We start from the raw sequence: 26827 nt of genomic DNA on the forward strand, positions 1-26827 counted from the left end.
ATGCTTCATCTCAGAATACAATCATGAATGGGATAGTATGAGGGATATCCTCCACAAGCACTGGCCCATTCTATGTACGGAGCCCTCCATGAAATCTTTCCTAACAGATCGACCGCAGATGACTCCACGTAGATCCAAAAACTTAAAGGATCTACTGATAAAAAGTCATTATGTGCCACCAAAAGAAAATCCATTCGGATATACCAAATAGACGAAGGGATGTTTCAAATGCAGTCACTGTTTGGCCTGCAACAATATCCGTCGAACTTGCTCGTTCTCTTCAGCTGATAATACTAAAGATCACACAATTAATGAATATATATCTTGTAATAGTGTTAACGTAATCTATTATGCTACCTGCAGCTGTTCCCTAATTTATATAGGGCTAACCTCAAGGGAATTGAGAGTTCACGTGAGAGCACGTTCGGGATATTGTTGCGGCTAGGAAGGTTGACAATGATCTGGATCTAAAAACGATCCCACGACATTTTAGGGCAGTGCATAAATGTGACCCTTCAGAGTTTATGGTGAGAGGGATGGAAATTGTACACACAGGGATAAGGGGGGGGGGGGGGGGCAATGTAAAAAAATTGCTCGCCCAGCGAGAATTAAAATGGATTGTGATGCTAGGTACTATGAAGCCTGCTGGCCTGAATGATTCCCTTAATTTTGGCCCTTTTCTATAATGCCACCCAGTGCATTGATATATTTCCCCACTTTGTATTTAATGTGGTGTGTTTTTAATTATGTTTTCTTTATTTAGTTATTTACCAATAGTGTTATATTTCATCCGTTAATGAAAGTAACTCAATAACAAATTTGAGAATGTAGATTCCCAAGGAAATATGGATGATGACCGGAGATTTATGAGAACATGTTACAACATATCCAGACGATTCTGATTTGGAAGGATTCAACCGGCATTACTGCATCTATATCGCTGTTTTTCATTCTGTGTTATGATAGTTCAAGACCTTGTGCCGCTATAGTGCGCCTGCGCAGCTCACCTGATGTCTCGCGGCCCGGGTCATCCGGCATGGCTTGTGTCGGTGTGTGACCGGGGTCCTTATTGGTCCCCGCTCGCTCACTGGCAGGGCACCGCCGGGTGTTCGGGGTTCGTGGGTGTCGGGGATCGGCGCATGCGCCGCCTGGATACAGCGCGTCTTGAGCAGGTCAGCTGATGGTCACATGACCAATCACTATGGATACATAAGGTCCTATGCTGCCACTCACCACACACTTCCCCTCGATAAAGCGAAACGGAGAGTAGCGGAATGCGCGTCGGGGTGTCTCGGGACGTGGCTGCCAAGTTTTTGGGTGTGACCATTTCCCTCTCCCTCCCCTTAATTTTCAGGATTTGTCCTATGATACTGCACTGCATGGGATGTGGGTCACTAAGGAGTAGAAATGGTTATACAGGTCCCATTAAATGATTATGGGCTATTTCCCATTAGTGGGGTAACTCACGACTGTATGGAGGGTTACTATTCAGGGAAAACCTATTATGGTAATAACAGTTTTTGATTAATGACCAAATGCTTGGCGTTACATTTCTCGGCTTTTTGGTGTCTATTGCAATACATAGTTAAAATCATTTACATATTAAACAATTTGTATATGGTAATAAAGATTTTGTATTTTTATTTAAAACTCCTGCGTTTCTCTGGTTTGCTATGATCTAGGCAGTTGAGTACTTTGGTGCAGCTACAGGGTGTTTTACACACCCGATGCAATTGATTACGAGTCTGGTGTTGGATATAAAAATTTTGTGACTGTAGCTACGACGGTGCAGCTGCCAATACATACACCTTTTCCCCATTATGTAGATAGGGGCAAAATTGTTTGGTGAATTGGAACGTGTGGGGTTAAAGTTTTGCCTCACAACATAGCCTATGATGCTCTCGGGGTCCAGACGTGTGACAGTGCAAAATTTTGTGGCTGTAGCTGCGACAGTGCGGATGCCAATCCCGGACATGCATACATACACACCCACACTGAGCTATATATATTAGATTTTTGAGTAAAATGTAAATTGCTCTTTTATTCTATAAACTACTGACATGTCTTCGAATTTCCAAGCACTAAATTTTGTATTTATTTTCAGAAAATGAGAAATTGTCAAAAGAAAAAAAAAAAAAAGTGCATTGCTTGCAGACCTCAAATAATGCTAAGAAAACAAGTTCGTAATCATTTAGAAACAACAATAACAACGTTTTAACTCAGAAAGAGTTCAGGAATCAATATTTTGTGGAATAACCATGATTTTTAATCACAACTTTCATGCGTCTTGGCATGCTTTCCACCAGTCTTTCTCACACTGCTTTTGGGTGACCTTATGCCACTCCTGGTACACAAATTTAAGCAGTTCTTCTTTGTTTGACGGCTTGTGACTATTCATCTTCCTCTTGATTACATTCCAGAGGTTTTCAATGGGGTTCAGGTCTGGAGATTGGCCTGGCCATGACAGGGACTTGATGTGGTGGGTCCTTCATCCACACATTGATCAACCTAGCTGTGTGGCATGGCGCATTGTGTTGCTGGAAAAAACAGGTCCTCAGAGTTGGGGAACATTGTTCCAGGATAACCTTGCATGTGTGCTTCATTCATACGTCCTTCGCAAAGATTAACCTGCCCAATTCCAGCCTTGCTGAAGCATCCCCAGATCATCACCAATCCTCCACCAAATGACACAGTGGGTGCCAGACTGTGGATTGTACACCTCTCCAGGTCTCTGTCTAACCATTAGACAACCAGGTGTTGGGCAAAGCTGAAAATTCATCAGAGAAAATTACCTTACTCCAGTTCTCTATGGTCCAATCCTTATGGTCTTTGGCAAACTTCAGCCTGGTTCTCCTTTGCTTCTCATTGATGAAAGGCTTTTTTCTAGCTTTACATGACTTGAGCCCTGCCTCTAGGAGCCTGTTACAAACTAACCTTGCTACACACTTCACCCCAGCTGCCATTTGACATTCCTTTTGTAGGTCACTTGATGTCATCCTGCAGTTGCTGAGTGACATTCGAATAAGATCATGGCCATCCCGGTCAGTGGAGAGTTGTTTTCGCCCTCTGCCGGTCTGTAGCTTTGTGGTCCCCAATGTCTGCTGCTTGACCTTGTTGTAATGGACTGCCGTCTTAGAAAATTTAAGGATGGAGGCAACATGACGCTCACTTTATCCCTCTGATAGTAAAGCCAGAATTGAGCCCTTTTCCTCACTCAAGACTTTTATTTTCAACTCCTTTGGCATGGTTAAAAGTTATTTTTTCATTCCTATTAGTTTTGGGATATTACTAGCACTTGTTTTGTCATCCATCTTGTGCAACTGCAAGAGGATTGTGAACACCACAGCAGGGTTTTTTTTATACTTTCCTTCGTTAAATAAGATTTGGCTCAGGTGATCACCTAATCAGAAGCACATTAAGTAGAATGAGGTGTACTCTGGTTGGAATTCATAGCTGTATATCTTGGGGAAAAAACCTCTTCCACCTGCGCTTCAGCCTGATTGCATAAAAAGGTGTATGTAATATTTTTCTTTAACGTTATCCATAAAAAAAATTTAAAAAAAAAATCTGTTGAAAATGGCACTGGTCACACCTGCGCAGTAGCAGCTATCGGCAATCCAATAGCTGCTACTGAGCAGGCAGCGCCATCTTGCTAGAGGAAAAAAAAAAACCTCCTCCAAGATGGCCCCGCCTACACAGTAACACAGTAGCACCTATCGGATTGCCGATAGCTGCTACTGCACAGGTAGCATAATCAGTGGAGACTGTTTCTCTAGCAAGATGGCACTTCCGATGCAATAGCAGCTATCGGATCACATGCGTGGCCAGCGCCAATTTCAGATTTTTTTTATGTACGGATAACATAAAAGAAAAGGATTTTTTTGGAAGTGCATTGAACAGCAGGGTGGATTGCTGCTGAGAGAAAAAAAATCTGTTTAAATCTTCTGCCTGAGCGAGTGTGAACGAGCTGAGTGTGACCAGAGCGTAAGGCTGGAGTCACACTAACCTGCGCAAAATACGGTCAGTATTTTACATGCGTAACACGGATGACAGACCCCTAAATAGTGCTCCGTATGTCATCCGTAATCAAGGTGTGGTCGCGTATTTTGCGCATGTCAGCATCCGTATGCAATCCGTATGGCGAGATTTTCTCGCAGGCTTGCAAAACGGACATATAATGGAGCCCTATGACAGGGTTTCTAAAAGACACCTGGCGCGTATTTCTCGCAAGTCACATGTGTAGTCCGTGTGTAATCCGTATTTTTTGCGCACCCATAGACCTGCATTGGCGTAGTACGCTGACAATCGCAGCATGCTGCGAGTGGCACGGAGCGTAGGATACTGAGGAGAAATATACGCCTGGTGCGAGTGACCCCATAGAAAATCATTTGTCCGTGTCTAATGCGTGCTTTTTGCGCCTCTCACTCTCCCGTATTCCTCGCCAGTGTGACTCCGGCCTAACTGCGAACGGTGGTAAGTGTGTGACTTGTGATCCAGTGAGTTGCCAAGGGAGGTATTACTGAATTGCCATTTGTATTTTATGAATACTTTGCATTTATTTTTATTTAACTTTTCTGTCTGGTGCAATCCCCATTAGGAAATGTGCTCCACCATTGACAATGCCATCCAGTGTACATCTTGCCACATGTATGCAGTCCTTGAACAGCCAAATCGAGGGTGCATACTGCTGTGTGAGATGTGAGCATGTTGTGCATTTAGAAAGGAGTCTGCTGCTCACTGAGCAAGATGCTCAATGGGATAGATGAGGGAGAGGATGGTAGTATGGAGCTGCAGGACAGTGAAGCAGCTAGCTGGGTGACAGTTAGAAGGCGGGGTAGAGGGAAGAGCACCAGGGAGGCTAGTCCTGATCTGGCACACCCCAATAAGTTTGCTAAGTTGGTAGATGAGGGGGGTGTCAGTGCAGGAGTAGCACTGCTGCAGCAAGGCATGTCCTCTGAAAGCCAGAGGAGTGTCTGCTCCAGTAAGGGGGGAAATAGGAGAGCAGGGCAGGCCAGACAGGTGCTGGTAGTGGGTGACTCAATTATTAGGAGAACAAATAGGGCAATCTGTCACAAAGACAGGAATCGAACGGTGTGCTGCCTACCTGGCGCTCGAGTCCGACACATCGCTGATCGGGTTGACAGATTATTGGGAGGAGCTGGTGAAGACCCAGCGATCATGGTGCACATTGGCACACATGACAAAGTTAGAGGTAGGTGGAAGGTCCTTAAAGATAATTTCAGGGAAATAGGCTGCAAGCTTAAAGCAAGGACCTCCAAGGTGGTAATTTCTGAAATACTGCCTGTACCACGCCAGAGAGGCAACGGGAGATTAATAAGGGGCTCAAGAATTGGTGTAGGAAGGAGGGGTTTGGGTTCCTGGAGAACTGGGTCGACTTCTCAGTTGCCTACAGGTTCTACGCTATGGGGAAGGTGCAGCTGTGCTGGGGGAGAAAATGGCTAAAAGGATGGAGGAGTGTTTAAACTAGGGATTGGGGGAGGGTATTCATGTTATAGGAGGGGAAGATAGTACAGATGGAGACTTGGGCACATAATCAAATTGGGGGTGGCATGGGGGGTAGGGTTAGAACAGTTAATAATATAAGAAAGAATAGACGTACAAAGAAATACATAAAGTGCATGCCAGGCCAGAAGCCTCGTCAACAAAATAGAGGAATTAGAATTAATTTTGTTGGAACATAATTATGACATGGTGGGGCTGAGACATGGCTGGGCGGTTAATTTACAGGGCTATATAGTCTGTTCAGAAATGACTGCACAAATAGGCAAGGGGGGGTGAGTGTCTATGTGTAAAATCATCCTTAAAACCAGGGCTGTGGAGTCGGAGTCGTGAAGTCGGAGTCGGTGCTCATTTTGGTGGAGTCGGAGTCGGAGTTGGAGTCGGTATAAAATGGACCGACTCCTAAAATATATAATAAATTGGGTACAGTAATTCAATGCAGGATGTGCTGAATATTTTTTCATAGGAGTTTGGGAAAGTTATGAAATGTCCTATAAATGGCTGTTCTATTCCTGATCTAAGGCTACATTCACACACAGCGTTTTTCCTGCGTTTTTTGAGGATACGTTTTTCAGCTGCAAAAGCTGATCATCTTTTTAAAAAACTGCATCACCTGAAAGGTTTTTGAGCTCATAGATAATGTTTTCAATAGCAAAAGCAGATTAGAAATCTGCTCTATCTATCCATTTATCCATATCTGTCTATCCATATCGTATCTGTACCAAAAAGAATGAAAACCGGGTAGTACACCAATATATATTCTGTTCTATCTAAATATCTTGATTATTGGATCATAAAAATGATTAAATGTCTGAGGTTCACATTGTACTACAATAAATTTTTCATTTAAATATAAGCAATATGTGTGGGAGTCGGAGTCGGAGTCGTGGAGTCGGAGTCGGAGTCGGTGTAAGGGAAATTGAGGAGTCGGAGTCGCAGGTTTGGCTTACCGACTCCACAGCCCTGCTTAAAACCCATCCAGGGTGATAATATTTGTGAATCTAATGAAAATGTAGTCTCTGTTGGTGAAGATAAGAGGAGGGGGAAAAAAAATAATAAATTACTGATAGGGGTTTGTTATAAGTCTCCAAAAATAATGGAAGAAATGGAGAATATCCTCATAAAGCAAATAGATGAAGCTGCGACTCAAGGAGAAGTCATTATTATGGGGGACTTCAACTACCCTGAAATACATTGGGGGACCGAAACCTGCAGTTCCAGCAAATGTAATGGGTTTTTGACAACTGAGACAGTTACCTTTCACAACTGGTTCAGGACCCAACAAGAGGGGGGACACTGCTAGACCTAATATTAACCAACAGGCCAGACCGCATATCAAATGTAAGGGTTGAGGGTCACTTGGGTAATAGTGATCACAAAATAATAAGTTTTCATGTATCCTTTAATAAGGTGTGTAGTAGAGGGGTAACTAGAACACTAAACTTCAGGAAAGCAAATTTCCAACATGAGAGATGATCTTGGTGCAATTAACTGGGACGATATCCTGAGACATAAAAATACACAAAGAAAATGGGAGACGTTTATTAGCATCCTGAATAGGACCTGTGCACAATATAACCCATATGGGAATAAACATGCTAGAAATAGGAGGAAACCACTATGGCTAAATAGAGCTGTAAGGGGCGCAATAAGTGACAAAAATAAAGTATTTAGAGAATTAAAGCAAGTAGATAGTGATGAGGCATTAAATAAATACAGAAGATTAAATATATTCTGCAAAATGCAAATCAAGGCAGCAAAGATTGAGACAGAGAAACCCCTTCATGACCAAGCCTATTTTGACCTTAATGACCAGGCCATTTTTTGCAATTCTGACTAGTGTCCCTTTATGAGGTAATAACTCAGGAACGCTTCAACGGATCCTAGCGATTCTGAGACCGTTTTTTCGTGACATATTGGGCTTCATGTTAGTGGTAAATTTAGGTCGATAATGTTTGCATTTATTTGTGAAAAAAATCAGAAATTTGGCGAAAATTTCGCAATTTTCAAATTTTGAATTTTTATTCTGTTAAACCAGAGAGTTATGTGACACAAAATAGTTACTAAATAACATTTCCCACATGTCTACTTTACATCAGCACAATTTTGGAAACAAAATATTTTTTTGCTAGGAAGTTATAAGGGTTAAAAGTTGACCAGCGATTTCTCATTTTTACAATAAAATTTACAAAACCATTTTTTTTTTTAGGGACCACCTCACATTTGAAGTCACTTTGAGGGGTCTATATGGCAGAAAATACCCAAAAGTGACACCATTCTAAAAACTGCACCCCTCAAGCTACTCAAAACTACATTCAAGAAGATTATTAACCCTTCAGGTGTTTCACAGGAACTAAAGCAACGTGGAAAGAAAATATGGACATTTTAATTTTTCCAACAAAAATTTTCTTTTAGCATCAATTTTTTCATTTTCACATGGGCAACAGGATAAAATGGATCGTAAAATTTGTTGGGCAATTTCTCCTGAGTACACCGATACCTCATATGTGGTCATAAACCACTGTTTGCGCGCACGGCAGGGCTCAGAAGGGAAGGAGCACAATTTGACTTTTTGAATGGAAAATATGCTGGAATATTTTAGTGGTTGCCATGTCACGTTTGGAGAGCCCCTGTGTGCATAAACATTGGAGCTCCTCCACAAGTGACCCCATTTTGGAAACTAGACCCCCCCCCCCCCAAGGAGCTTATCTAGATGCATAGTGATCACTTTGAACCCCCAGGTACTTCAACAAATTGATCTGTAAAAAAAAAAAAAAAAATTCTTTTAGCCTCAGTTATTTCATTTTCACATGGGCAACAGGATAAAATGGATCCTAAAATTTGTTGAACAATTTCTCCTGAGTACAACGATACCTCATATGTGGTCATAAACCACTGTTTGAGCGCACGGCAGGGTCCGGAAGGGAAGGAGCACCATTTGACTTTTTGAAGGGAAAATTAGCTCCAATCGTTATCGGACACCATGTCGCGTTTGGAGAGCCCCTGTGTACCTAAACATTGGAGCTTCCCCACAAGTGACCCCATTTTGGAAACTAGACCCCCTTAGGAACTTATCTAGATGTGTAGTGAGCACTTTGAACCCCCAAGTGCTTCACAAAAGTTTATAACGCAGAGCCGTGAAAATAAAAAATATTTTTTTTCCTCAAAAAATTTTTTAGTGCGCAATTTTTTATTTTCACAAGGGTACCAGGATAAATTAGACTCCAAAAGTTTTTGTCCAGTTTGTCCTGAGTACGCTGGTACCCCATATGTGGGTGGGGACCACTGTTTGGGTACACGTCGGGGCTCGGAAGGGAAGTAGTGACATTATGAAATGCTGACTTTGATGGAATGGTCTGCAGGCATCATGTAACATTTGCAGAGCCCCTGATGTACCTAAACTGTGGAACCCCCCCCACAAGTGACCCCATTTTGGAAACTAGACCCCCCAAGGAACTTATCTAGATGCCTGGTGAGCACTTTGAACCCCCAAGTGCTTCACAGAAGTTTATAACGCAGAGACGTGAAAATAAACAAAAACATTTTTCCACAAAATATTTTTTTAGCCCCCAATTTTATATTTTCCCAAGGGTACCAGGAGAAATTAGACCCCCAAAGTTGTTGTGCAAATTTTTCCTGAGTACGCTGATACCCCATATGTTGGGGCTTGGAAGGGAGGGAGCACCGTTTAACTTTTTGAATGCAAAATTGGCTGGAATCAATGGTTGCACCATGTCACGTTTGGAGACCCCCTGATGTGCCTAAACAGTGGAAACCCCACAATTCTAACTTCAACCCTAACCACAAGCCTAACCCTAACTCCAACCCTAACCCTAACTCCAACCCTAACAGAAAAATAAAACTTTATTTTATTAGTTGATCCTGCCTATTGGGGTGATAAACGGGGGGTTTATTTACTTTTCATTCTATTTTTATCACTGTGAGAGTTTATCACAGTGATCAAAATGAATGAATGGAAATTGCAGCCGGTGGGCGCACTGCGCATGCGCCCGCCATTTTCCAATATGGCGGCGCCCATGGTCCGGGACACCGGGAGCCATAACGGCACTCGGTGAGTACCGGGGGGTGGGAGGAGGGGCGATCGGAAGCTGGGGGGAGAGGAGGGAAGGCGGGGGGGAGATGATGTCAGTGGCGGTACATCGCCGCTGTCATTCAGTGGCGGGGGGCAGATCGCCCCCGTTAACGGGTGGGGGTCGGATCGCTGTCACCAGCCATGTCCGATGCTACAGCAGCGTCGGACATGGCTGGATTGTAATATTTCATCAATTTTCATTGATGAAATATTACTATCGCTCCGATTGGCCGTTTCACTTTTAACAGCCAATCAGAGCGATCGTAGTCACGTCGGGGGGAAGCCACGCCCCCTATGCTGAAGAACAAAGCTCCCTGTATCTGCAGGTCGGGTGACCTTTCAGTGACCTAGGTCACCCGACCCGCAGGGTCACTGGTCAGATTGGCACCAGTTTTCATGACGCCTATGTGGCGTCATTGGTCGTGAAGGGGTTAAATAAATACAGAAGATTAAATAAATTCTGAAAAATGCAAATCAAGGCAGCAAAGATTGAGACAGAGAGACTCATTGCGAGAGAAAGTAAAAATAATCCCAAAATATTCTTTAACTACATAAATAGTAGGAAACAAAAATTATAGTGTTGGCCCCTTAAAAATAGTCTGGGTGAAATGGTGGATGAGGAAAAAGCCATTATGCTAAATGACTTTTTCAATAGTATTTACACAAGAAAATCCCATAACGGATAACATGATCAGTGATAAAAATTGTCCATTAAATGTCACCTGCTTAACCCAGCAGAAAGTACGGCGGCGTCTAAAAATCACTAAAATTGACAAATCCCTGGGCCCGGATGGGATACACCCCCGAGTACTGCAGGATTTAAGTACAGTCATTGATAGGCCATTATTTTTAATCTTTAAAGATTCCATAATAACAGGGTCTGTACCACAGGACTGGCGTACAGCAAATGTGGTGCCAATATTCAAAAAAGGGACAAAAACTGAACTTGGAAATTATAGGCCAGTGAGCTTAACCTCAACTGTGGGTAAAATCCTGGAGGGTTTTCTAAGAGATACTATACTGGAGTATCTGAAGAAGAATAACCTCATGACCCAAAATCAACATGGGTTTACGAGGGACCGTTCCTGTCAGACTCATCTGATAAGCTTTTATGAAGAGGTAAGTTCCGGACTAGACCAAGGGAATGCAGTGGACGTGGTGTACATGGACTTTACAAAAGCTTTTGATACGGTGCCACACAAAAGGTTGATACATAAAATGAGAACAATGGGGAAAGGGGAAAATATGTGTAAGGCCTCTTTCACACATCAGTATTTTTGATCAGTATTTGTATGCCAAAACCAGGAATGTCTCCAAAATAAGGAACAGGAGTCAGTCTATCAATTATTTTTTTTCTGGGTAAGTTCCATTCCTGGCTTTGGCATACAAACACTGATGCAAAATACTGACCAAACACTGACGTGTAAATGAGCCTTAAGTGAATTAAGAGCTGGCTCAGGGATAGGAAACAAAGGGTGGTTATTAATGGAGCACACTCGGACTGGGTTACGGTTAGCAGTGGGGTACCACAGGGGTCAGTATTGGGCCAGCTTCTTTTTAACATATTTATTAATGACCTTGCAGGGGGCATAGAGAGTAGAATTTCAATATTTGCAGATGACACTAAACTCTGCAGGGTAATCAATACAGAGGAGGACAATTTTATATTACAGGAGGATTTATGCAAACTAGAAGCTTGGGCTGATAAGTGGCAAATGAGCTTTAATGGGGATAAATGTAAGGTCATGCACTTGGGTAGAACAAACAAGATGTATAATTATGTGTTTAATTGTAAAACACTAGGCAAAACTGTCACTGAAAAAGACCTGGTGTATGGGTGGATGACAAACTCACATTTAGTGGCCAGTGTCAGGTAGCTGCTGCAAGGGCAAATAAAATAATGGGATGTATTAGAAGGGGCAGAGATGCACATGAGAACATAATTTTATCTCTAGACAAGTCACTTGTGCGACCACACTTAGAATACAGTGTACAGTTCTGGTCTCCGGTGTATAAGAAAGACATAGATGAACTGGAGCGGGTGCAGAGAAGAGCGACCAAGGTTATTATGGAACTGGGGGGGGGGTCTGCAAAACCAGGACAGGTTATTACATTTGGGGTTAGTTTGGAAAAATGAAGGCTTATGGGTGATCTTATTATAATGTATAAATATATGAGGAGACAGTACAAAGACCTTTCTAATGATCTTTTTACTCTTAGGCTAAGTGCACACGTACCAGAACTCTCGCGGAAATTACCACGAGAATTCCGGAATTCCAGTCCGCGGGAAAATCGCATTTAAATTCCCGCGATTTTCCCGCGGAAAAACTAGCATTTTGCAAGCGTAATTCGCTTGCAAAATGCTAGCGTTCTCCAAGCGATCTGTAGCATCGCTTGGAGAACTGATTGACAGGTTGGTCACACTCGTCAAACAGTGTTTGACGAGTGTGACCAACTTTTTACTACTGAGGCCGCCTATGCGGCATCAATAGTAAAAGATAGAATGTAAAAAAAAAATAAAAAATGCTGTTATTCTTACCCTCCGACTTCCCGCGCATCCGTTCCCAGTAATCCTTTGCAAAAATGCCCGCGATGACGTCAGTTCTCGCGGGATCGCGACGTCTCGCGGTAATTCGCAATGACGTCGCGCGAATGACCGCGAGAACGGACGCCATCGCGGGCATTTTCGCAAAGGACTACTGGGAACGAGAGCGTGAAGAGAAGCGGGAAGACTGCGCGGGACGTCGGAGGGTGAGAATAACAATATTTTTTATTTTTGAATTCTATTTTTTACAGGGATATGGTACCCAAAGCCCGGAGGACAGTCTCCTCTCCTCCGGACCGTGGGTACCATCCGCAAATGTTCTGCTTACTTTCCGCATGGTGTGCACAGCCACATGCGGGAAGTAAGCGGAACAATGCATTCCTATGGGTGCGGGATCGCCGCGATTCCGCAAATTAATGAGCATGCTGCGGTTTTTACCGCGAAGCGATTCCGCCGCGGTAAAAACCGCAGCATTAGTACAGCATTGCGGAATCCCATAGGAATGCATGGGATGCTTATTTTTCGCGTTTTCGCGGCAAAATCGCGCGGTTAAAACCGCCGCGGAAACGCGAAAAAAACGCCACGTGTGAACTCAGCCTTAGACATGTGACGGGGACAAGAGGGCATCCTCTACATCTGGAGGAAAGAAGGTATAAGCATACTCACAGACACGGATTCTTTACTGTGAGAGCAGCGAGACTATGGAACTCTCTGCCATATGATGTGGTAATGAGTGATTCCCTACTAAAATTTAAGAAGGGACTGGATGCTTTTCTTGAAAAGTATAATATTACAGGGTATATACACTAGTTTCCTTGATATTGCGTTGATCCAGGGAGCTAGTCTGATTGCTGTATGTGGTGTCGGGAAGGAATTTTTTCCCCAATATGAAGCTTACTGTTTGCCACATGGGTTTTTTTTTTCCTCTGGATCAACATGTAGGGCAAGTTAGGATAGGATATGGGTTGAACTAGATGGACTTCAAGTCTTCCTTCAACCTTAATTACTATGTCACCATGTTACATACACATTATACTGTATATGCGATGAAGCTGAAGCGGAAGGGGATCAGTGACCTGTCAGAAGCCATACTGATGAATACCTAAAGCCTGTTTCACACATCCGTTTTTCCCCATCAGTCAAAATCCGCCGTTTTGCAAAAAAAAGGATCCGCCATTTTTCTTGGCGGATCCGTTCTTTTCCCCATTGAATTGTATTAACGGCGGATCTTGACGGATAGTCATCCCTTCGATCCGGTTTTTTACGGATCCGCCAAAATTTTGCTGTCCGCTGAGCGGACAGGACGGACAATGAAATGTTTTTTTCCCCGGTCGGATCCGCATTTTCTATTGCGCATGCCCGAGAGAAATGCCTGTGTCGGAAATTTAACCCTAAACTCAGTTCTGGCATATGGAAAAAATTCTCTCTCTCTCTCCTCCCCGGACAGCGGTTCCTTTAAAATTCTTCCTTCGCCGGATCCGTTAAAACAACGGTCCGGTGCCAAACGTTGTCGTCAGTACAGGAACGGATCCGTTGTCCGCCATTTTAACGGATTTTAACTGACGAAAAATCTGATGTGTGAAACAGACCTAAGCAAGGCACCACATGAATACCCCTCCACACACACACACACACACACACACACACACACACACACACACACACACACACACACACACACACACACACAGGACACCCCAGATCACAAGCATATCAATTGAAAACTGAAAATAAAGATTACACAACAACCACAAGATGGATTTCATCAACCAAGGTATTTAAATCAACAGCGCCAACCCGAATATCTGTAGGTTACTCAGCACAATCCAGCCGACAGGTTCCCTTTAAAAAAACTTTATGAAGTAAAAAGAGTGAAAATAAAATATATCTTTAGGACAATCAAAATATTCCCTATCTAATTTATTAACACTATGGCTCTTTAGGAGAATTTGAACTCTCTGCATTTTCTCAATTTTTATTTCTAAGCAGCCGCACGCTCCGCTCCGGAGTGCCAGAGCTTGGTTTTAACCTGCGAGACTCGGCCGTATCTCGCTGTGTGTGATCCCGGCCTTACATGCAAGATAAGCATATAAGATGAGGCTTATCTACAGCATTCTGTAATGCTATAGATAAGCCGCCCCCCCCCGATGTAACCTGAAAGATAAGAAAAACGAATTATATTATACTCTCTGGGGGGCGGTCCGGGTCCGGTGCCTCATCTTCTAGCGATGACGTCTACTTCTTTGGTTCCCGTTGCGGCTCCGGCGTACTGCTCTGCCCTGTTGAACAGGGCAAAGCAGAGTACTGCAGTGCGCAGGGAAAGGTCAGAGAGGTCCGGCGCCTGTGCACTGCAGTGCTCTGCCCTCAACAAGTCAGAGCAGTGCGCCTGCACCGGAATCGCGACAGGAAGCAAAGAAGAGAACGTCATCGCTAGAAGATGGGAGGCGCTGGACCCGGACCGCGACACCCTTCGGACCTGGACTGGACCCCCCCCCGCTAACTCGTTTTTCTTATCTTTCAGGTTACATCGGGCGCTTATCTACAGAATTATAGAATGCTGTAGATAAGCCCCTGATGGCGGTGGACGCATCTTACATGCCAGAAAATAGGAGACAGATTCCTTTTAAAGGGTAGGAAGAGGCTGGGAGAATCAGCAATAGACGTAATCCCTATCAGTCTTCACTGTATTGTAGTTGCTCGAGGCAGTGTATGCATGCAGTGAGAAACTCAGATTGACCCTTTCAAGTACATATGTCCTCATTAATTAATTGACCCTTTAGAAACAGCTATGTCCGACTTTAGCAGATTATTTATTATCAGCTGTGTCCTATTTCCTTAGGCTACTTTCAGACTTCAGTTTGGAAGCATCAGGCGCGATGCGGCGAAAAATGTAAAAGCCGGATCCGGCGCCAGTTGCCACCAGATCCGGCTTTTCCCCCATAGACTAGCATTATCGCCGCATTGCGCCTGATGGCCATGCGGCGTGTCCGGCTTTTGCCGGAAACTGCAAAAAATGCCTGTCCGGCGTCTGCAAAAAACGTTCCCTGCAACGTTTTTTGACAGCGCCGGACCGCTTTTTTCCACTGCGCATGCCCGAAGTCTCTCTCGCCCTCTCCTGCCCCGTCTCCGGCCTCAGATGATCCGGCGGGCTGCGGCTTCTACCGGATCAGGTTTGACAACATTTCGCCGCAGCCCGCCGGATTTAAAAATCTGAAGTCTGAAAGTAGCCTTATCTGGGCTTTATACTACACAGTGTCATGCTATTACATTATTGATAAATAACAGTATTCTATATTTAGTAACATTGAAGCTATTTACGGGATGTGTGAAAAGAACAAGTTTTGTCTGATTTGCTGATTAATAGGACATATTGAAGAATCATGTTTATTTTTCTCATCACTTACCTAAACAGGGAAAGTTTGTTGTACCAGCAAAAATACATTATATATGATAAATATTTATCTTTAGGCTAAGTTCATAGCAGGCGTTTTTGCAGCGATTTTTATTCAAGTTTTCAGCTGCGTTTTAAAGTACAGCTTGTTTTTTTGTCATAAGTAGTGATGAGCGAGTATACTCGTTGCTCAGGTTTTCCCGAGCATGCTCGGGTGTCCTCCGAGATTTAGTTTTCGTCGCCTCAGTTGCATGATTTGTGGCTGCTGGACATCCTGAATACATGTGGGCATTCCCTAACAAACAGGCATTCTTCACATGTATTCAGGCTGTCCAGAAGCCGCAAATCATGCAGCTGCGTCGATAGAACTAAATCTCCGAGCACGCCAAAATACTAGGAGGACACCAGAGAATGCTCAGGAAAACCTGAGCAACGAGTATACTCGCTAATCACTAGTCATAAGGATTTTGTGCTTTGCATGTTTTTTTTTGCACAATGGAGCAAGTAATTTCTTTCAGCGTTTTTCCATCCACTGAAATGAATGGTAGGTGAAGAAAAAAAATACACCAAAAACGCAAGTATCAGGTTTTGCTGCGTTTTTTGTGCCAATAACTGATTCTATAGAATACGAGTTTTTCAACACTAAACTTTATCACCATGCACAAGAGACCAATCTAGCATGCCGAAAACAAAAGAAAACATATTTTCTGCAGCTTCTTTCCTGCAATAGAATAGGTTTTGCTGCAGAAGATAAATGCTGAAAAAACACCTTGTGTGAACTTTGCCTAAAATTTTTAAGTCTAGAACTATGGAAAAATACAATAAAATGGATCTAACTTCAAAACAAGTCTGAGTAATGTGTGATCTTGTTGTTCAGAGCAATCAGTATACAGTAGGTGTAGAATTTGACAAGCTGCTGGTCAACTGTACTCTTTAGTTTATAAGCAATAGTACATATCTTAGATATTTAAAAAATAAATACCCTTTGGCAGTTTGGCTAACTGATCCTGGGATTATATTGAGCCTTGTGTTATTGAGGACAATGACACCTTTTCTCTGAGGGGTTTACCGTGCAATAAATTCAGGGGAATGAGGTACATAAATCCTAATACTGGATTCCAAACATTAGTTGGCTTCTGAATCAAAATACTGTACACAAAATATTTACAAAATACCAAATATTTGAATAAATACACATTTATATCTGGGCCTCTTGTGTAAGCCTGCCATCTTTCTCACAAATCCCGACATTCCCCGGTGATTTGGTAGCTACTCGGTGCTGCACCTGACATCCCTCCCCGGTTTACGGCTGGGTGAGGCTGGCTACATCCGTCTTCTAAGGTGTGCCTGGACAGGCTCAGGCAGCTTAGATAAAAAGCAGCCTCTAAAATTACAGTAAATATAAGGGTATGTGCACACGTTGCGGATTTGTGTGCGGATTTTTCCGAGCGGAATCTGCAGGTCAAAATGCCTGCGTTTTACCTGTGGATTCCTAGAAAGGAATAGGTGTAAAAACCAGGGCTGTGGAGTCGGAGTCGTGGAGTCGGTGCTCATTTTGGTGGAGTCGGAGTTGGAGTCTGTATAAAATGGACCGACTCCGACTCCTAAAATATATACCGTATATACTCGAATATAAGTCGAGTTTTTCAGCCCCCTTTTTGGGCTGAAAAACACCCCCCCTCGACTTATATTCGGGTGACGGTTCAAACTTACCTGGTCCCCGTCGTCTCCGCGTTCCCCGGTTCTTGTCTGCGGTCCCCTGCAGCCTGTCAGTGTCCCGGCGGCGGGTGATGATAGGGCCGTGGCGGCGTTGTTTCAAGTCGCTCTGTGCTGCTCTCTCCCGGCGCGTCTTCTGGCAGTGACGTACAGGGGGCGCGATGACGTGGATAGTACGCGCCCTCTGAGTCACTGAAGAGCCGGCGCAGAGGGACTGAAGAGCCGGTAATGCAGCATTTATGGGGCATAAGTTGTGCAGCATTTCAATATTTGGGCCACCATTATTCATGTGCAGCATTTATGGGGCATAAGTTGTGCAGCATTTCAATATTTGGGCCACCATTATTCATGTGCAGCATTTATGGGGCATAAGTTGTGCAGCATTTCAATATTTGGGCCACCATTATTCATGTGCAGCATTTATGGGGCATAAGTTGTGCAGCATTTCAATATTTGGGCCACCATTATTCATGTGCAGCATAAGTTGTGCAGCATTTCAATATTTGGGCCACCATTATTCATGTGCAGCATAAGTTGTGCAGCATTTCAATATTTGGGCCACCATTATTCATGTGCAGCATAAGTTGTGCAGCATTTCAATATTTGGGCCACCATTATTCATGTGCAGCATAAGTTGTGCAGCATTTCAATATTTGGGCCACCATTATTCATGTGCAGCATAAGTTGTGCAGCATTTCAATATTTGGGCCACCATTATTCATGTGCAGCATTTATGGGGCATCAGTTGTGCAGCATTTCAATATTTGGGCCACCATTATTCATGTGCAGCATTTATGGGGCATAAGTTGTGCAGCATTTCAATATTTGGGCCACCATTATTCATGTGCAGCATTTATGGGGCATAAGTTGTGCAGCATTTCAATATTTGGGCCACCATTATTCATGTGCAGCATTTATGGGGCATACGGTATGTTGTGCAGCATTACGGTATTTGGACGGAGTGTTTTTTTTTATCCCGTTAGAAATGGATCCCAGTACTTCAAATCCCGGACCAAAGCAAAAACGCAGGTCGTATGAAGCTGGTTTCAAACTTAAGGTTGTGTCAAGAGCAGAAGAAAGCAATAACAGTATTGCAAGTAGGGAATTTTGTGTTAACGAAAAAGTAGTGAGGGATTGGCGGAAAATGAAAGCAGACTTGGAAAAGACTCCAAAGGCAAAAAAAAGCACAACGTGGTTTGAAGGTGTCGTATGAGGCTCTAGAGACTGAATTGCATAAATGGGTTGTGGAGTGTCGTCAAAATGGCTACTGCGTAACACGCATGGGAATTCGCTTACGTGCCCTTCAAATGGCTAAAGAAGATCAATTGAAAGCACCAGGAATTGAAAAATTTGTTGCATCAGCAGGATGGTGTACCCGTTTCATGAATAGATTTGGCCTATGTTTGCGACAAAGAACAAAGATTTCACAGAAGTTGCCAAAAGACCTTGATGAAAAAGTGATGTTCATTCCATTCCATTCATTCATCATAAAACAAAGAAGGATCCATAACTATGACCTGGGAGATATTGGAAATATGGATGAAACACCTATGACTTTTGATCTTCCCAGCAACAGAACTGTGGCAAATATGGGAGAAAAAACTATTCTACTCAGAACCACAGGAAATGAAAAAAATCATTTCACAGTCGTTCTTTCATGTTTGGCTAATGGAACAAAGCTGCGGCCTGTCATTATTTTTAAAGGAAAGACCCTGCCTAAAAAGGTCCAATTCCCACCACGAATTACAGTGCGCGCTCATATTAAAGGCTGGATGGATGAAGATGGAACAAAAAAATGGCTGGAAGAAATTTGGAATGGACGACCAGGAACAGCCTTAAAGAAAAAACCATCATTGCTAGTTTGGGATATGTTCAGAGCCCACACATGTGATGACATAAAAAAATTGGCAAAGTCTTCTCAAGTTACTTTGGCGGTTATTCCAGGTGGACTTACATCTGTATTGCAGCCCCTAGATGTGTGTTTAAATAAACCTTTCAAAGACCGTGTGCGGAGGATGTGGCATGAATGGATGTCATCTGGTCAAGCCCGACTGACAGAACTTGGAAATCTGATGAAGCCGGATATAGAATTAATAGCAAAGTGGGTTCGTGATGCATGGGAAGAGATTCCAGAGGACATGGTGCAACGCGCCTTCAAGAAATGTGGCATTAGTAATGCTATGGATGGCAGTGAAGACAGCGCTTTGTATGAAGACGACAGCAGTGACTGTGATGACCAACTCAGTGATGATGATGACAATGTCTATGCTGATAACCTCTTACCAGCTGAAGCTGAAGCTCTGTTTGGACATACAGATGATGAGGAATCCAGTGACTTTGAAGGATTTTAACTCTTGTGTTTTACATTGAGCTGAGGTTTTTGTACTTTTAAAGTCATTGTTGTTGCCCTATTGGTTTTGTTGACCCTCTTTTCAACTTACAGGGCTTGTTTAATGTTTTTCTTTTAAATAAATATTCAAAAAGATTTAACCTACTGATGTCTCACTTAATTTTACTTTTATTCTTATCTATTTTTATTTTTGAAATTTACCAGTATCTTCGGAAATTCCCACCCTAGACTTATACTCGAGTCAATAAGTTTTCCCAGGTTTTTGAGGCAAAATTAGGGGGGTCGACTTATACTCGGATCGACTTATACTCGAGTATATACGGTAATAAATTGGGTACAGTAATTCAATGCAGGATGTGCTGAATATTTTTTCATAGGAATTTGGGAAAGTTATGAAATGTCCTATAAATGGCTGTTCTATTCCTGATCTAAGGCTGCATTCACACACAGCGTTTTTCCTGTGTTTTTTGAGGATACGTTTTTCAGCTGCAAAAGCTGATCATCTTTTTAAAAAACCGCATCACCTGAAAGGTTTTTGCGCTCATAGATAATGTTTTCAATAGCAAAAGCAGATTAGAAATCTGCTCTATCCATTTATCCATATCTGTCTATCCATATCGTATCTGTACCAAAAAGAATGAAAACCGGGTAGTACACCAATATATATTCTGTTCTATCTAAATATCTTGATTATGGGATCATAAAAATGATTAAATGTCTGAGGTTCACATTGTACTACAATAAATTTTTCACTTAAATATAAGCAATATGTGTGGGAGTCGGAGTCGTGGAGTCGGAGTCGGAGTAAGGGAAATTGAGGAGTCGGAGTCGCAGGTTTGGCTTACCGACTCCACAGCCCTGGTAAAAACGCTGGGGAATCTGCACAAAGAATTGACATGCTGCGGAAAATAAACCGCTGTGTTTCCGCGTGGAATTTTCCGCAGCATGTGCACAGCGGTTTTTGTTTTCCATAGGATAACATGGTACTGTACATCCCTTGGAATTCTGCTGCAGATCCGCACACGAATCCGCAACGTGTGCACATACACTAAAAGATCAGGGGTAAAAACTGAATAGATGCTTCAATTGACGAATTACTTGATGCTGTTATTTGTAAACCTGCAGTAGGTAAGGGCATGAATTAATTGGGTTGTCATGAAGAAAACCCCCTGTCCTTATTTATGCTCCATTAGAAAAAAAAGAGCATCAGAGAGCGAAGGACCCACTCTGTGATTCAGAACCGAGTGTCTCTCTATATGTAGTTCCCAATCAGACGGATGACTTGCAAAACTACACTAGCAGCAGATTCCCTGAGCATGATCAGATGATTGCTATGAGTGTCAAAGACAAGAAATGGGACCATAATATCCAGCCTGCACGTCAATGGGTTTTTTTTCCCCCAAAGTATGACATCCAATTCATACTTAAGCACTTACCTAGGTTATATATATATAAAAATAATGTTCCTTTTGCAGTTTCCCCTCGGGCCTTAGATGTGAAGACCTGAAAATGGAATTTGGATATTTGTGCCAATGAGGTCATTGACATTGTTAGTGATGAGCGAGCGCACTCGTGTGCAAATAGTATTTGGGCATGCCCGAGACACTCTATGCTTGAGTCCCCCCATCTGCATGCCTCATGGTTGATCAATAGCTGCAACACATGCAGGAATTGCTTGTTTGTTAGGCAATCCCTGCAAGTGTTGCGGCTGTCAAACAGCCATGAGACATGTAGATGCGGGGACTCAAACATAGTATTCGAGCATGCCTGAGATACTCTATTAGCACACGAGCGAGCTCGGATAATGCCTTACCATTACTCATAATTATGGAGATGGAGTCAGTATCTTCCTATTTGCAGCTGGCACCAAAACCTAGTCAACTGCGTCTTGGAGCTTGACCCACGGCTGGTGTATATGAGCAGAAAATGATGTCTGACAGAAAACATACTGACCCCATCTATCAATTTCTCGTTTTTCAGATGTAATCCTTGACAAAACCACTGACGAGTAAATAAAACATTGTGTGAACGTAGCCTTAAAGTGAATGTCACCAGATTTTTGCTACCTCATCTCATAGCAAAATAATGTAGGGGACCCAAATTCCACCGATGTGTCATTTAGTTTAATGAGTGCAGTTGTGATACAGTTTTCTCTGCTACTGATCTAGTAGAGCTCAGAAAGCTGACCCTGCCCACACTCCTGATTAGCAGCTTTTTTGCATACATTGCATATGGACAGAGCAGCTAATGAGTGGTGAGGCAGAGACCAGGAGGCATGTGGGCAGCTACACTGGTAGCAATAAAACACTAATTAGGTTGAACCAACAGCACATAGCCTAATAAGTGTCATATTGCTGAAATCAGGGTCTTAGGCTAGTTTCACATTAGCGTTTACGGCCGCAGCGTCGGGCTGCGCAAGGCCACTGCTAAGCCCCGCCCCCTGCCACGCCTCCGCCGGTAGCTCCGCCTACGGACGCATGACGCTGCATGCGTCCCCTATCTTTAGCACTGGTGACGCAGGCCATGCGCAGTATGCGCTTGGCGGCGCATGCGTCCTTTTGTCGCTGCCCCGACCAGCGCCAAACGCAACAGGTTGCAATTTGGTGCGCTCGGCGCACCGTCAAAAGCACGCATGCACCGCCAAACGCATACTGCGCACAGACTGCGTCCCCAGTGCTAAAGATAGGGGACGCAGGACGCATGCAGCGTCATGCGTCCGTAGGCGAAGCTACCGGCGGAGGCGTGGCAGGGGGCGGGGCTTAGCGGCAGCCGTAAACGCTGTGAAACTAGCCTTAGCCTTCACCTCATGCTGCCATCAGATTAAACAGCAAAAAACTGCTGACAGAGTCCCTTTAAATGGTGTGCACAACCTTTAGGTATTATATATTTACTTACATACACGTATTTATGGCTAGAAAGTATTTTTGCAATAGTTTCATTAAAAATGTTGGAGCGATTTGCTTCTAGTCTCAGTGTGTCACAGCACATAGCTGCAGAATAAGCCAATCACAAAGCTGCCGATTGTACCCCTGAGCGCTCTTGTCTTGAACCATCTTCTAAGCTGATTTATGGCCCAATCCAAGCTGATCAGGTTATAAGTTTACTGTCAGGAGAAGAGAGAGCTGTTGTAAACTAGAACAATCAGATCTCACAGACTCACAACTCTTTCTGCAGTCTGCTAGGTACTGTGATATATAGAGGATGTAGAAGTCACCAGTGTTACACTTTTTATGAAATCCAAGCTTTTTTTAGCGAAAAATTAACAAGAGAAAAACAAAAGGACCCGATTCATTAAGACTGGTATTTTGTACGCCAGTTTTGGTGAAGTGTGCTCTACAGTAAGACGCGCCAAATTCATGAAGAGGTGTGTGCCTTTTATTGAATATGGCGCAGCTTTCAACAGTTGTCCACTGACAAATGTGATCCGTTAGGGGCTGGCGTTAATTATCTATGGACTTGTTGGGTGGGCCCGTCTGAGCCTCGCCCACTTTACAAAGAGTTGGTAAAGTTGGCTGGAAATCGCGTAAAAACGCCAATGCAACAGTTATACAGGCTGGACGGGGCATTATACGGATGGAGGACCACCACAAGCAGATCCCACCTCTGTGGTGACAGTCTCTACTGTGCTCACCTTAGGTAACTTATGGGATGTAGTAATAAAGCAGGTTCTCCTGTATTGGCTGCCCACACCGGTGACGTCACACGGTGACATCACTCCACTCTTGACACAATGCGACTTTTTACCGTCCTTTGCGTCTTTTCTGAATTGCTCAACAGCTGCAGACTAACGAGTCGCACTTGTTTTGGGCAGACTGCCAGGAAAAGAGAGGGCTGCAAAAGCGAAGCCGGCCACAAGCCCTCAGCGGCAGGATTACACAACCACCACGAGGGCTGCACGGGCGCCGCACACCGACACTGCGCCGTATGCCCGCACCGCCCGCTCAGCGCCGGGCCCGCACTCACAGCAGCGCCCGCTATCGAGGGGAGGAAAGTCCGTTGGTCAGAAGAGCAAAAAACTCTGCGTCAGGAGCGAACACCGCTGTCACCGACTAACTGACACGTATACAGAGGGGAGGCACACGGGCCAGCGCTTACCGTCAGGGCACTCCTGCCAGCTTCTCTACACAACAACCTCCAGCAGTCAGAAAATGTCTGACGCTACACAAGCACACCGTCCTCCGAGGGGGCACTGACCTCAGGAAGTGATTCCTGCACGAAGGAAAAAAAAGAAGAGAAAGTGAAAGCTCACCCGGAAGTAGAGGGCACTGCCGTCCTTCCTGTCTGCTGCCTCCACAGTCGCTCCTCTTACTTCCGCTCTGCGCGGCTGTGCTGAGCATGTGCACAGGTCCGCACCATACGGGGGGGCAGCTCAGTGCTCAGACGCGCTGCATTGTGCTCCCCCGCTACACAGCAGGCTGGAGGGGCCTGTGCTCAGAAGTGTGCGATGTCATGGGGCACAGGAAGAAGAAATAGGCTTTATACAAGCAAAAAGGATGAATATACAATATAGATACACACAGAATGACCGTTCTCCTAGCTAGTGAGGAAACCCACGCAGACGTGGGGGGAACATACAAATTCCTTCCAGATGCTACAGTGCTAACCACTGAGCCACCGTGCTGCCTCAGTATACAAGCAGAGATTTATTAGATAGATTGCTCAGCATTCCCCATCAGGCTGATACATAAACAAATGCAGGGCCTGGCTGTAGACGTAGCTAGGCAGGTGTTTCCACGCCTTCCTACTGTATATACAGCTGCTTCTCATAAAATTAGAATATCATCAAAAGGTTAATTTATTTCAGTTTTTCAGTACAAAAGGTGAAACTCATATAGAGTCATTACAGACAGTGATCTATTTCAAGTGTTTATTTTGATTATAGCTTACAGCCAATGAAAACCCAAAAGTCATTATCTCAGTAAATTGGAATATTTAACAAAAAACTCCTGGAAAGGCTTCCTAAATGTTTAAAAAGGTCCCCTAGTTTGTTTCAGTAGTCTCCACAATCATGGGGAAGACTGCAGACTTGACAGATGTCCAGAAGGCAGGCACTGACACACTCCACAAGGAGGGTAAGTCACAAAAGGTCATTGCTAAAGTAACTGGCTATTCACAGAGTGCTGTATCCAAGCATATTCATGGAAAGTTGACTGGAAGGAAAAAGTGTGGTAGAAAATGGTGCACAAGCAACCGGGAATAACCGCAGCCTTGAAAGGATTGTAAGAAAGGGCCATTCTAAAATTTGAGGGAGATTCACAAGGAGTGGACTGCTGCTGGAGTCATTGCTTCAAGAGCCAACACACACACACACACACACACACGTATCCAGGACATGGGCTACAAGTGTCACATTCCTTGTGTCAAGCCACTCATGACCAATAGACAATGCCAGAAGCATCTTACCTGGGCCTAGGAGAAAAAGAAATGGACTGCTCTCAGCGGTCCAAGGTGTTGTTTTCAGATGAAAGTAAATTTTGCATTTCATTTGGAAATCAACATCCCAGAGTCTGGAGGAAGAGTGGAGAGGCACAAAATCCAAGCTGCTTGATGTCTAGTGTGAAGTTTCCACAATCATTGATGGTTTGGGGAGCCATGTCATCTGCTGGTGTAGGTACACTGTTTTATCAAGACCAAAGTCAGCGCAGCCGTCTACCAGGAAATTTTAGAGCACTTCATGCTTTCCTCTGCCGACAAGCTTTTTGGAGATGGAAATTTCATTCTCCAGCAGGACTTGGCACCTGTCCACACTGACAAAAGTACCAACACCTGGTTTAAAAACAACAGTATCACTGTGCTTGATTGGCCAGCAAACTCACCTGACCTTAACGCCATAGAGAATCTATGCGGTATTGTCAAGAGAAAGATGAGAGACACCAAACCCCACAATGCAGACTAGCTGAAGGCTGCTATCAAAGCAACCTGGGCTTCCATAACACCTCAGCAGTACCACAGGCTGATTTCCTCCATACCACGCCGCATTGATGCCAAAGTATTGAGTGCATTTACTGAACATACATTTCAGTAGGCCAACATTTTGGATTTTAAAATCATTTTTCAAGCTGCTATTATAAAGTATTCTAATTTACTAAGATAATGACTTTTAAGTTTTCATTGGCTGTAAGCCATAATCATCAACAAAAATAAACACTTGAAATAGATCACTCTGTAATGACGATATAATATGAGTTTCACTTTTTGTATAGAAGAAATGAAATAAATTAACTTTTTGATATTCTAATTTTGTGAGATGCACTTGTATGTGTGTGTACATACAGTATGTATATACTGTATGTGTGTGTATATATATATATATATATATATATATATATACACACTGCTCACAAAAATAAAGGGAACACTAAAATACCACATCTTAGATATCACTGAATGAAATATTCCAGTTGCAAATCTTTATTCATTACATAGAGGAATGTGTTGAGAACAATAAAACATAAAAATGATCAATGTAAATCAAAATTAATATCCCCTGGAGATCTGGATTTGGAATAATATTCAAAATCAAAGTGGAAAATCAAATTACAGGCTGATCCAACTTCAATGGAAATGCCTCAATATAAGTAAATGATGCTCAGTAGTGTGTGTGGCTTCTAGAGTTGAGCGACTTTAGTCGGATCGGGTTTCATGAAACAAAAATCGTTTCAGATGAAACTGGTCCGACTAGGGCAAAAAAAGTTGGAGTTTCGTCCGAAACCCGACCCAATGCAAGTCAATGGGAAATAAAAGTTGGCATTGAGCAGATGACATTCATCCACTCAATGCCGACTTTTATTCCCCATTGACTTGCATTGGGGTCGGGTTTCGGACAAAACTCCGACTTTTTTTGCCCTAGTCGGACCAGTTTCATCTGAAACGAATTTTGTTTCATGAAACCCGATCAGACTAAAGTCGCTCAACTCTAGTGGCTTCCACATGCCTGTATGACCTCCCTACAATGCCTGGGCATGCTCCTGATGAGGCGGTGGATGGTCTCCTGAGGGATCTCCCAGACTTGGACTAAAGCATCCACCAACTCCTGGACAGTCTGTGGTGCAACGTGACGTTGGTGGATGGAGCGAGACATGATGTTCCAGATGTGCTCAATCGGATTCAGGTCTGGGGAATGGGCGGGCCAGTCCATAGCTTCAATGCCTTCATCTTGCCGGAACTGCTGACTCACTCCAGCCACATGAGGTCTGGCATTGTCCTGCATTA

The 26827-nt window shown here is 43.6% G+C and overlaps 1 protein-coding gene across 7 annotated transcripts in view; it reads right to left on the minus strand.

Moving 5' to 3' along the window:
• Positions 1-23837, minus strand: part of TASOR2 (transcription activation suppressor family member 2) — a 176921-nt gene extending 153084 nt beyond the window's left edge. For 6 of the 7 annotated variants that reach the window (XM_073589069.1, XM_073589071.1, XM_073589070.1 and 3 more), the window contains exon 1: positions 23711-23837. The gene's annotated coding sequence lies outside the window, so the exon portion shown is untranslated. Of the gene's footprint in view, positions 1-21051; positions 21119-23710 lie in introns of all 7 variants that reach the window. The other variant, XM_073589067.1, reaches the window with a different exon arrangement.
• Positions 23838-26827: the final 2990 nt, after the last annotated feature.

This window comes from Dendrobates tinctorius, unplaced genomic scaffold, assembly GCF_039654945.1.
Source record: "Dendrobates tinctorius isolate UK_male_01 unplaced genomic scaffold, ASM3965494v1 ptg000105l, whole genome shotgun sequence".
Taxonomy (NCBI): domain Eukaryota; kingdom Metazoa; phylum Chordata; class Amphibia; order Anura; family Dendrobatidae; genus Dendrobates; species Dendrobates tinctorius.